General features: G+C 41.8%; 1 long non-coding RNA gene across 1 annotated transcript; it reads left to right on the plus strand.

The window, feature by feature from the left end:
• The first annotated feature begins 1,469 nt into the window (after positions 1–1,469).
• Positions 1,470–10,488, plus strand: LOC104657757. Its single transcript, XR_747334.2, has 3 exons — positions 1,470–1,869; positions 3,720–3,768; positions 7,346–10,488. It is a non-coding gene; the product is annotated as an uncharacterized LOC104657757 (long non-coding RNA).
• Positions 10,489–10,704: the final 216 nt, after the last annotated feature.

The following is a 10,704-nucleotide window of genomic DNA, read 5'->3' on the forward strand; positions in this document are numbered from 1 at the left end:
GGGCGCCGGTGGCTGCGGTGGCGGCTCCTCCGCTCTGCCCTCGGCTGCCAAGTCTGCCGTTTCATCGTTCCACCTCGCAGCCCCAGCTTTGTTTTCCTGACATGCTCGTGGCCATTGGGCCCCACGCCTGCGAGGGGAGTGTGTGCGTGTGCGCGGGGGGCGGGCGCGCGCGGCGGGTGGGGGCTCTCCCGCCAAGGACACGCATGGCTGTCTGTCCTCCGGCTGCACTTGGCGGGAAAGCTAGGGGCCGCCGGCGGGGCTGAGCGCCAGCAGCTCTCATTACCGCCTCCCTGCTCCCCCCGGGCCGCATTTACATACGGGCCACTAGTCTGAATTTTTACGGCACTCCCCCCCTCCCGTACCCGGTCGCACGCGCGCAGGCTCGGAACTACCACCCGGGCACGCAGATACCCGCGCCCACGATGCGGCCAGCCCCAGGCGCGCAAACAGGCCCACAGAGGCAGACGGCACTCTGCGGGACGGATTCCTGCACCGCCTCCCCGCACTCCCGTGCCCACACCCCTGACAGCCTCCCCGCTTGTGTTGCAGGAAGCCCACCTTACCCTCGAAGCCCCCACCCTTCTCTGTCGTCTGCACACTTCCACCCCCACCCTCCCACATCTCTCCGTGTCTCCCTGGAAGACAGGCGCGCGGAGGCGCGCGCGCGCGCGCGCGCACACACACACACACAGACATACAGACATACACACGCTTTTTCTTCCTCCTCAAATAGATAACCCCTGTGGCGCGTCCCTGGTACCTTTAGAATAGCTCTAGAGTTTAGAGAATAAAAATCTTTAGAATGCATTTCTTGTCTTTAGCCAAACACATTTAACAACCACGATACAAACGGGAAGGAGTGAAGAAGGGGGACTTGAACCAAACGACCTTTAAAAAAAAAAGTATGCGAGTCAAAAGGTCATTCTCCAAGTTTGTAAATAAAATTGCAAAGGGAGTCAAGAAAGGAGAGGAAAGAAGGGGAAGAAGGTTAGGAAGACTCACAAGTTACATAAAACGGTTCATTGGAAAAACGACAGGGCGATTCTTTATTTAAAAAAAAGAAGAAGAAGAATCTTAAGAAACCAAGAGAGGAAAAATAACTGGAGGAAAAAAGAAAAAGAGAAGAAAAGGATGTTTAAAAAACGCAAAAGAAGTTTCCAAAGAAATGTGTGCTTTGCATCCTACAATAGGAAAATGTAGCCATTGCCTTCCTTCAGACGAGACATTTCTAATTTGTTCCGTCTGTCAGGAGGGGACTATGAGAGGTTTGGGTGCAAATTCATTATCTCTGGCAACGCAGAACGTAGTGTGGGGACTGAAAAAGACCGTGGCAATGGATGAACAATAGGGCTTCAGTTCATCAGCAACAAAAGCAGTGGGGAAATTGGTTGAGTTTCAGAGCACGTCCTCCTCGGCAGAGGGGGCTGGACTAGACCTTGGACAGCCCCCCCAAAAACTTGCCAAGCCTCGCACACACCACTTCACTCTCCACTCCGAGGCTCAGGGAGCAAGTGCCTGGCATGGGGGGGAAAAGTTGTCTTTTTTTTTTTTTTCCTCCTTGGTCTTTTGCTCCCTTCTCCCTCTCCCCAGAAGGGAAGACCCATTTAAACTATTTTAGACGCAATCAACCAAGAATCACCATGTGGAATTGAGCGGCAGTTTTAAATGTGCTGAGCAGAGGAGAGGAATGATGAGAAAAACACATTTTTTTTTTTTTTTTTTTTTTTTTTTTTTTTTTTGGAGACGCCGAAAGGAGCCTGTTTGTGTGCTGCGGCCGTGCTGTGACTCTGGATCTTGTCTTTCAGCCGGCGCCTCTGTTCCTGCCCAGCTGGATTTGGGGGGCAGCGTTGCCTGGCGCAGGGAGATCAAGTGAGTATCGTGGCGGCCCTCAGGCTGCAGCTTGCCGGCGGCGTGAGGCCAGCAGTGCCCGCCGCGGCCCCGCGCCCGCACTCCTCATCTCGCCCGCTAGCCGGTGCCCGCAGAGCCCCGCTGCGGGCCGCTCCGAGGGCCAGTCCGGGGCTTTGCTTCAGCTAATTGATTGTGTGCCTCGGATGTTAAACCTGTTGATCTCGTGAGTTTTCTGAGCCAGTACTGTTAATTATCCAGCGGCTTGACCCCCAGTCGCAGAGAGATGCCAGGAAATCTTCGCGTTGGAAAAGGGAATTTTTGTATCTAATTTTGTGATGGTGGTGGTGGTGGGGGGGGGGGTTTCCCTTTTAAACCTAGAGCAAAATGCACTTGTATTTTGTACTTCTGGATTCGAATTCGCATTTTGAATAATTCGCCTCCCTTTAACCGCCCCCAAAGTTGCAATTACCTTGCAAGGAAACGAGGGTCTGATTAGATTTTGGTGGAAAACTTAGTACAGTAGCTAACTAGATCTGGTGGCTTTCCACTTCCCTTTTCTCTTTGCCTTTTGAATTTTGTGAGGTGAGAGGCCGCTTTACAGGGTTATCCCAAGTTCAGATTCATCAAGATGCAACCATCCTGATTAGTTATTGGTACTTGCAGCGGTTCTGGTATCCAAACGGAGCTGGGTCTTTGCGGTTTGCTTAGAGTCTAGACCCGTCTGTGGAAGGCAAGAACTCCTTTCTGTGGCCTGGAATTATCTGCAGGAACCCAGGGTGATGGGAACTCGAGCAATGTATTTGCATTAGTGTCTGTGGCGTTTTATCTTGCAAATGTACCCGCGGTGCTTGAATGGGGGACTGTCTTGAGAGGTCAGGAGAGCAGTGGAATTGATCAGAAGTTAGACCGGAGGCTCTGTCAAGTCACGGCCACGGCCGGGGCCCCTTTGGAGCTGTGGCTGCCTTGAGCCCAGAACCGCAGAGTCGGATTCCGTTTCCTCCCTTTCTTGGTGTCCACCTCTGCCCACCACCCTCCTTTCTCCACCTTGGCACCGGTAATTAGGGCGCTGTCTCAGGAAGCGAGCTCCCACAGTCAGCGTAATTAAACCGGGGCAATACTTTCATTTTGCAAAACCAATAGCCCCACCCCTCCAGTCCAAAATAACAATAAGCATAAAAAATCATAAAAGAAAAGCAAGCTATTTGGGGGAGTATTGAATTCCTGAATCTTGGATCGAGAGGGAATGGGGGAAGGGAATTTTTCAAAAATCCACCACTTTACAGCAATCAGGTTTTACATTATTCATTGATTTACTGAAGGAAAGAGCCAATCAGGAGCCATAGATATGAATGCACATCTCACCGTGCTGTGGCCTTACAGTAAACTATTTGCATCTTTCTAATGGAGTAGATATCTATCCAGGGATTCCCATTGTTCGAAAGGCCTAGAAATACAGTTCCTTAAACATTTAGAAAATAAGGCTGTTCCAGACTTAAAATCCTTACATGGAAAGACTCTCTTCTTTTGTATGGCAGGTTACAAGGTTCAAGTCCCTAATTTTTTTTAAGAGTCCCTCTTCCTTCCAAGATAAAAACAAAAGAAAAGAAGAAAGAAAAATTAATTTCTCAAACCCCTCCAGATTCTGCATATTTTGCATTCACATTATCATGCATGTCTCCATTTAAATGCAAATTAGCATATTTAACCCTGTGGGTGCTGAGACCCAGGATACATTGTACTGGGGTTTTATGGAATCTCTTGGCATTTTAAGGAATCATGGTAATAGCAGTATTTTAAATGAAGCAATAGCTACATGACTTTATTCATATATATAAAAACTGTGATCATTTGTTTTCTGGACTATTTTTCAGATGAGACTGCAAAGAAGCATAAATGAATAGACAATCCAACCAACCAAAGGTAATTTTGAAATTTACATTTGATAAAATCCAAGTGATGTACAAAATAGAGTATTATTTACTGGGTGGCAGGCCTGCAGTGGGTTTCATATCTCCTAATTCATGCTCTAAGTTTCTGTATGTGCAGCCTTCTCCTCTGCAGGGAGCCTTTGTATATTATGTATCAAGCGTAATACAAATATAACCTGTAACTGCCCATAAAAAAGGAATTTGAGATACAGAGTAAACAATAGAATACTTTTGTTAGAAAGTAAGCCGGTCAGGTACCTTACCTGAACTATACAAATCACTGTAAATTAAATGGCTTGTATGTAGAAAATGGTAGTCTTGACTGTACTAGTGGACTGTGGTTTACATGCATTTGAATCATACAAACCAAATATTAAAAGGGAATCTCAGTGATAGGCCAATTCTTCATGTACTTTGCAGTAATCTGAATAGGATCCAGAGGTGTTCCAAATATTGGTGACAAACCTAATGCATTTGAATTTATGAAATAGCGTAATTCTGATCCAAATAATGTGGAAAACCTAACTTTTCACTTTTAACTTAAACAGAGATTGTTTACTCCCAAGTAAACCAGAATGTTTCAATTCATGTTTCAGCCATCTGGAGACCTATAAAAATATTAGACAACAAGCATGACAATCACATCCTAATCTACTGGCCATTAATGGGAATTTATTAGTGAATGAGCAGGCAAACCATTTAAATTCAGTATATCCTTCAGTATGCAGATTTCAAAATGGTATTCTGCTCAGCTTAATAGCTTTTTGAAGCAAAAATATCTGATATAACATGTAGGGGTTAATAGTTGCTCTTAGTATGTGACAGACATTGCTAGGAATCTTTAGGGCTACACAATTGTTTCAACTTGTGTCACATCCTGTATAATAATACAGTCTTTGAAATATGTATGGTAAACTATCATATAAACTTTGGCAATATTCAAAATAATCAGATGCTCTGTGTTAAACCTTCCTGTGTAGTTTTTATTTCTGCATATCCTGAGAGATAGTGGAGAGTAAAATATTTAATTGGCTATCTGGCTAATGAACAGACTGCCTATAATCCTAATGGTTCATTTTACTTATTGGGGCTCCCATGATGAGTCTATGTCATATGTGCCAGGCATGGGGACCAGGCCTGGAGTCCAGTTGATATGACTATGTGGCATTGCCCTAGAATATGCTATTTTAAGACAGTATCTTCTATAGCTTTTAATTGTAGAAGCATATCAAATGTTCAATGTCTTGGCTTTCATGATGGGTACTTTGGTTTTAAAAATGCATTTAGTTGCTAAGTGTGGAAATATAGCCCTGTTACTTTGCAAATTCACACAGATATGGGGGTGATAAACGTACACAGACAAATGCATGACATCTCTTTGCTTCCACCAACCCCCACCCAGGTATATATAAAGCAAAAGGATATTCTAAAAATATCTGTCATCTGACCACATGCTTGCTTTAAGTAATACATGCCAAATCACTAATGATTCTGCATCTGTGTCTTGGAAAGCAAGGCCACAATACTCTCACTCTTCCAAGGCGGCAAAGCTCATTACTGTTTGACATAATGTCTAAAGTGAAATGTGCCTCAGTGATATATTACATTTTTATTTAGTAGTTTATGTTGTGACCAGATAGTTCAAGAAGGAACAGTAACTTCATGGAGGTGTGTTTCTCTGAATTAGTTTTTGGTTTGCTTACCAGAGATGTCTGGTACCTAGGCTTGTGCATTTTATGTATAACCCAATGCAGTCATTTCTGATTGTACCTCTTGTACCATAATTTGATAAGAAAAATAGATGAACAATTTCAAGAGCTTAGTCTTTTCTAAATAATCAGTACTGGAATGTTTACCAAAAAAAGTAAATAAATAAAAAATCTTGGGAAACGCTGGCATCTATGTTACTAAGTCGTATCTTTAATTGTTGTAATATTGTAGTTTAAACTCTTAATTATAGGCTTTTCCTCACTATTCTGATTTTCTTGCTAGTCTTTTTTTATAGGGTTTATATATATGTGCTCTGTATGTAATTCAGTAAGCGTGTTCACATTCGTGTCTTAAATGAATAAGTCACTGAATTAATGAAAGAGTGTATGTTAATTCCAAAAGTGTTTTAGTTGTTGGGGAAAATAATCTATAGAAATGAGAGTATTCTGATAAACTAGTCATATGTGCGATGAATATTAAGATTACTCTAATAGCATATATTTTAAAGAATAGCAATATGACCAAACATAACTTGAAATTTTGAAAAGCAGTTCATAAGGTTCACCCTTGGTAAATATGAATCTTATGTAGGTTACCTTAGATATTCTGTTGAGGGACATTTGAATATTACAACTACGCATATTATCGATGTGTTAGACATAGATTACTCATTACTAAGGAGAGAGAAGAAGAAGTAGGTTACCTCAGATATTCTGTTGAGGGACATTTGAATATTACAACTACGCATATTATCGATGTGTTAGACATAGATTACTCATTACTAAGGAGAGAGAAGAAGAAAAGGACTCTTTGAAGTGATCATATTCATACTTTGAAAAGTTCTAAGAAAAGGAATGAGGCTAATTAATTAATAAAACAGCATTCCTCTCTAGATAGAAGAAAGGTGGGGGTGGAGAAGGGGAAGGCAGGGCAGAGTTATGCTCTTAACATCCAGGTGTTTTATATGTATTCTTCACGAGGTAACAATGCTTCTTTCATACTTTCAGAAGCAAGACTATTACATTTTTCCTTTCGTATGAAAATTGATGTTTAAAACAATAGACAAAGGCTCAGGATTTTCATTACAGCAGAGTTGTGTACAGCATTAGAAACTAATGCTGCAATGTTTATCTGTGCTGCATTCTAACACACACACCCTACATATGCAGTCATTTTTTAAAAACCAGGATGAAGTCCGCTTGCTTAAGAGCATTCAGTTTGAACTTACAGAACAAAATACGCTGCCCTATCACCATGGTACATAGATACAAAACATGACTGAGCTGTGAAGCCATTAAAAACACACCACCAGAGCAAATTGTCAATGTAATCACACATCGACTCACTGCGTAATACAGATCTGATTCCCAGCCCCAGAAAACGAGGCCCTGCTTTAAGCAATAGCAAAGTGCCTTCCATCTGTCTGCCTATGCAATCTGCCAGAAGAAAAATGCAGGCAAAGACGTTCCCCAGATCTGAAATGCTTTTATCTGTCCTTAGAGAGAGATTTCTTCCAGTCTTTGGATATTAGAACGATCTACACTAGCACGGAGGAGGTAAAAGGCCGCGGGTTGCTTTTCCAGGAGCAGTCGGTAGTGCTAGCGGAAGAGATGTTGATTGAGAAAATAGGGATTGTTGCAATGCTGCCGCTACTGCTGCTGTCGCTGCCGCTGCTCAGGCAGCAGGCGTGGGGCAGTTGGCTGATCACTGATGCATATCAATAACCATGTACTTGAGATTTCTCATGACATCATCATTACCTTGGTCTCCCGCGGTCTCGAACCTTTGACCTTGCCGGGCTGGTCCACAATTTGGCAGTGAAAGCCCCTCCAATGATGGCCCTTTTCTCCTTCTTTCAGACCGGGGGCAGCAGCAGGCCAGCAAGACGGCATCTTCTCCTTCCCAGCCTAGAAGCCCTGTGAAATCGAGGATCTTCCCCCTAAAACACATACACACAAGATATGTGCAATCAAGCTGCCACCGCTTGGTAAAAAGCTCATGGTGCCTAACCAAAAAGGATCAGGAGCAGATCCTTGAATCAGCTGTCACTTCTATAGAATGGGATGGTTTTTTTTTCCTTCCTCCTTAACCTGCGCTGGAAATTGCCGTTGGCTTTATACATCTCTATAGAGAGAGGCTAAAGAGTCTTGCGTGAGAAAGAAGCAATTTACAATGCAAATAGAGGCCTGTGAAGGGACGGATGCTGCTGCTCACTCGTAACAGCTTGCTGCACCTTAATAGCTGGTTTTATTTTCTGATATTAATAGATGAATTGTTGGCTAACGCTGCCGGAAATTACTTGCTGAAAGGAAAAAAAAAAAAAGTTCGGAATAAACTCTGAAGGCAACAGATCTCGTTTGGATGTTTTAGCCGCGCACACACACAAACAGAAACCAGGTCATATTTACATAAAAGGAGGAATCTTAAGCGCGGCAAGTATCCTGGACGACTACTCTTCGGTACTGCCAGAAAGGATCGGGACCTGGAGTCTGGCAAGACGAAGACAGAGGCCTGTGTGGGAAGCGAGTTGTTATCTTTGGTTATCTAGCTGTATGAGTGTATTGGTCTTCATAAAGCTAGATAACCGAAAGTAAAAACTCCTTCAAGATCGCCGGGGAGCGTGTGAGAGTGAAAGACTACAACCGAGAGACAGTAAAAACCAGAAAGGTCAGGAATACTTATTGAATCTAACTTTGTTTTTGTTTTGTTTTTTCCCTTATGATTAAAGGTGGGATGAGAGGAAATTAAGTGACACACATATGCTAAAATATCAAGGTGCCGGATATATCTTGAGAGGGGTTGTTGCAGCTGCGAAGAAGTATATAGTGCTAATGAGTAAAGATGCATGTGCAGTTTGTTCTATTTTAAGGCAAAAGTTTATATATCAGGGATTTTTTCCTTAGCTGTTGCAGAGATGTCTGGTACCTAGTTTAAAATGATTCCATAATATGTAGACTTGGGTAGTTCCTTCCTGAGGCCCCTCCCCCTCAAAATTTGAAGATTGTGCTTGGAAATTACTTTACATGTATTTGGGCTGTATGTCAATTTGTACGAAATTAGACCTTCAGAAAAGTTTATACCGGAAGGTTAGTAATTTATATCTATTGAGGACTTAGAGCTAGCAGGAAAAATGAAAAAAAAAAAAAAAAAAAAGCAAGGGCTGATTTTTATTTTACTATTCAAAATACAAGGACAGATGCTTCTCTGTTCCAAGAGGGTTTCCTTGAGGAAGCTACTGAAGCAGAAAGACATGATGGAGACGAGATCGCCTCCCCTCTTGTCAAAGTGTTAAAAAAATGTTCTGTCTTACTCTGCGCCTAGCATTGGAAATGAAAGTGACATTTACGCCACAACCCACGTGTGCGCCTCCTCTCTTTTTGTTTAAGGATGATCAGGTCTATCCAGGAAACAGCTCTGGCATCCCAAACTGAAATAATTAGGACGTATATAGACCTGACAAAAATGGAAAGGGGGTGGGGAATCTGAGGGTCTGTCTTGCCTAATTGATTCCGCTAAACGGAATGCAGGAGATGTGAACGGCAGGACGCTCCGATTCCCACGCTCGGGGGCAAGTGATAAAGCGGGGCCGGGCAGCCTATGACAGACAGCCCTGTTGGGGGGTGGGGGTATGAAAAAAACATCATGTGCACACACCATACTCATCTCCATCGCTTAAGAAAGTAAAGGCATTTCCCACCCACAGCCATCTGCAGCTCCCCAAATGGCAGCACCAACTGGTCTGTAGCTGCTGCATACTGTCTGCTTCTGTTAATTTTTAAACCACTGTTTAATCTGGCCATAATTAAGTTTGGCTTTCTTCGTTGTTTGAGATTTTCAGAATTCAAGGCAACCTATTAGAAAGCAATTCCAAGAAAGTCCCATGACTACCTGCCCCTAATGTTAAAATCTCAGTCCATGAGATTATGGCCTTGTGACCACATTTTTACTTTTGTTTTGGGTGGGCTGTATTTTAAAATACATATCTCTATGTAAACAGTCATTATAATTTCATGAGGCTTTTTACCTCTTAACATGATACATCTAGGAACTTGGTCTAATTGTGCTAGTAGATATACACTAGAAGTAAAACTATGAAGTCATTAACCTGCAGAAAGCTGATTATAACAATATGATAAAAAGTTTATTTTGAAATTATCTCAGCTAGATGGGTCTAAATAGCCATTTTAATGTAATCTAAAAATAATACTATGCCTAGCAGAAACTTTGGTGCTTTGGAGGTCCCCATTGCCACCTTTTCATAAAAGTCCTTAAGTTTTCCATATGTCACCAAGCAAACATTTGTATAGGCATTTACACAGAAATGTAACCATTGCAATTAGAAAATATCCCAAATAGGCTGTTATCTTCCATGTGGCCTGGATTACTGACAATCCCAAATATACATTTTTTTCTTTAAAAGTAGTACAATTTCCTTTGTAGCTTCAATTCCTTATATGACTTCAGACTGGAGAAGCCTGTTAAACCGCTGTTAGTTTCAGTTAGAAAGTCTGAGAGACTTTATATACATAAATTCTCAATTTGGCTGCTGTACACGTGCCAAAGTTTTACTACTGTAGTGACCGTTGAGAAGACCCTTGTTTATTTACATTTGAAGCACTGTTTGTGCAAACAACCTTTCATTGTTAAGTGCCTGTATTCCTTTCATTTGCTTCATGTCCAGGGGTGCTATTTACCTAGAACCATTGTCTACTACAATTAACATTTACATTACAAAGTGTGTGGTTTTCTTTTTCAAGGAGGTTCAATTAAGGCAATAAGATGTTTGCTGGAGAAACCTATTGTTTACTGAAAGCACTCAATGGAGTCAAATTACTGAAGCTTTTGCCTACATCTTGGTCTTTTATGTAAATATGTTAAATATAACATCTAAGGAAAATAAACAATATTATAATTATGTGTTTGCCATTGTCATATCAAACTTGCTTTGTATCATACTAATGTTACATAACTTATCGATCAATAAAAATACATTTCAATGTTATTATTTTCATTTTATTTTTTGCTGTTTCACTGCTCTTGGTGCAACATGTCCCAATTTTTCTTTTTTCTATTACACATCAAACTTCTGACATTTTGTTTTATTTGTGTGTGTTGAAGAGAGGTACTGTATCTGAGCATGGGTTTGAAGGGTATTGGAAATAATCTCTACATTGACCTTATAATAAGGTGATATTTCTTTGAAATCTGAAATATTCCA

Source organism: Rhinopithecus roxellana, chromosome 3 (genome assembly GCF_007565055.1).
Source record: "Rhinopithecus roxellana isolate Shanxi Qingling chromosome 3, ASM756505v1, whole genome shotgun sequence".
NCBI classification, from domain to species: Eukaryota; Metazoa; Chordata; class Mammalia; order Primates; family Cercopithecidae; genus Rhinopithecus; species Rhinopithecus roxellana.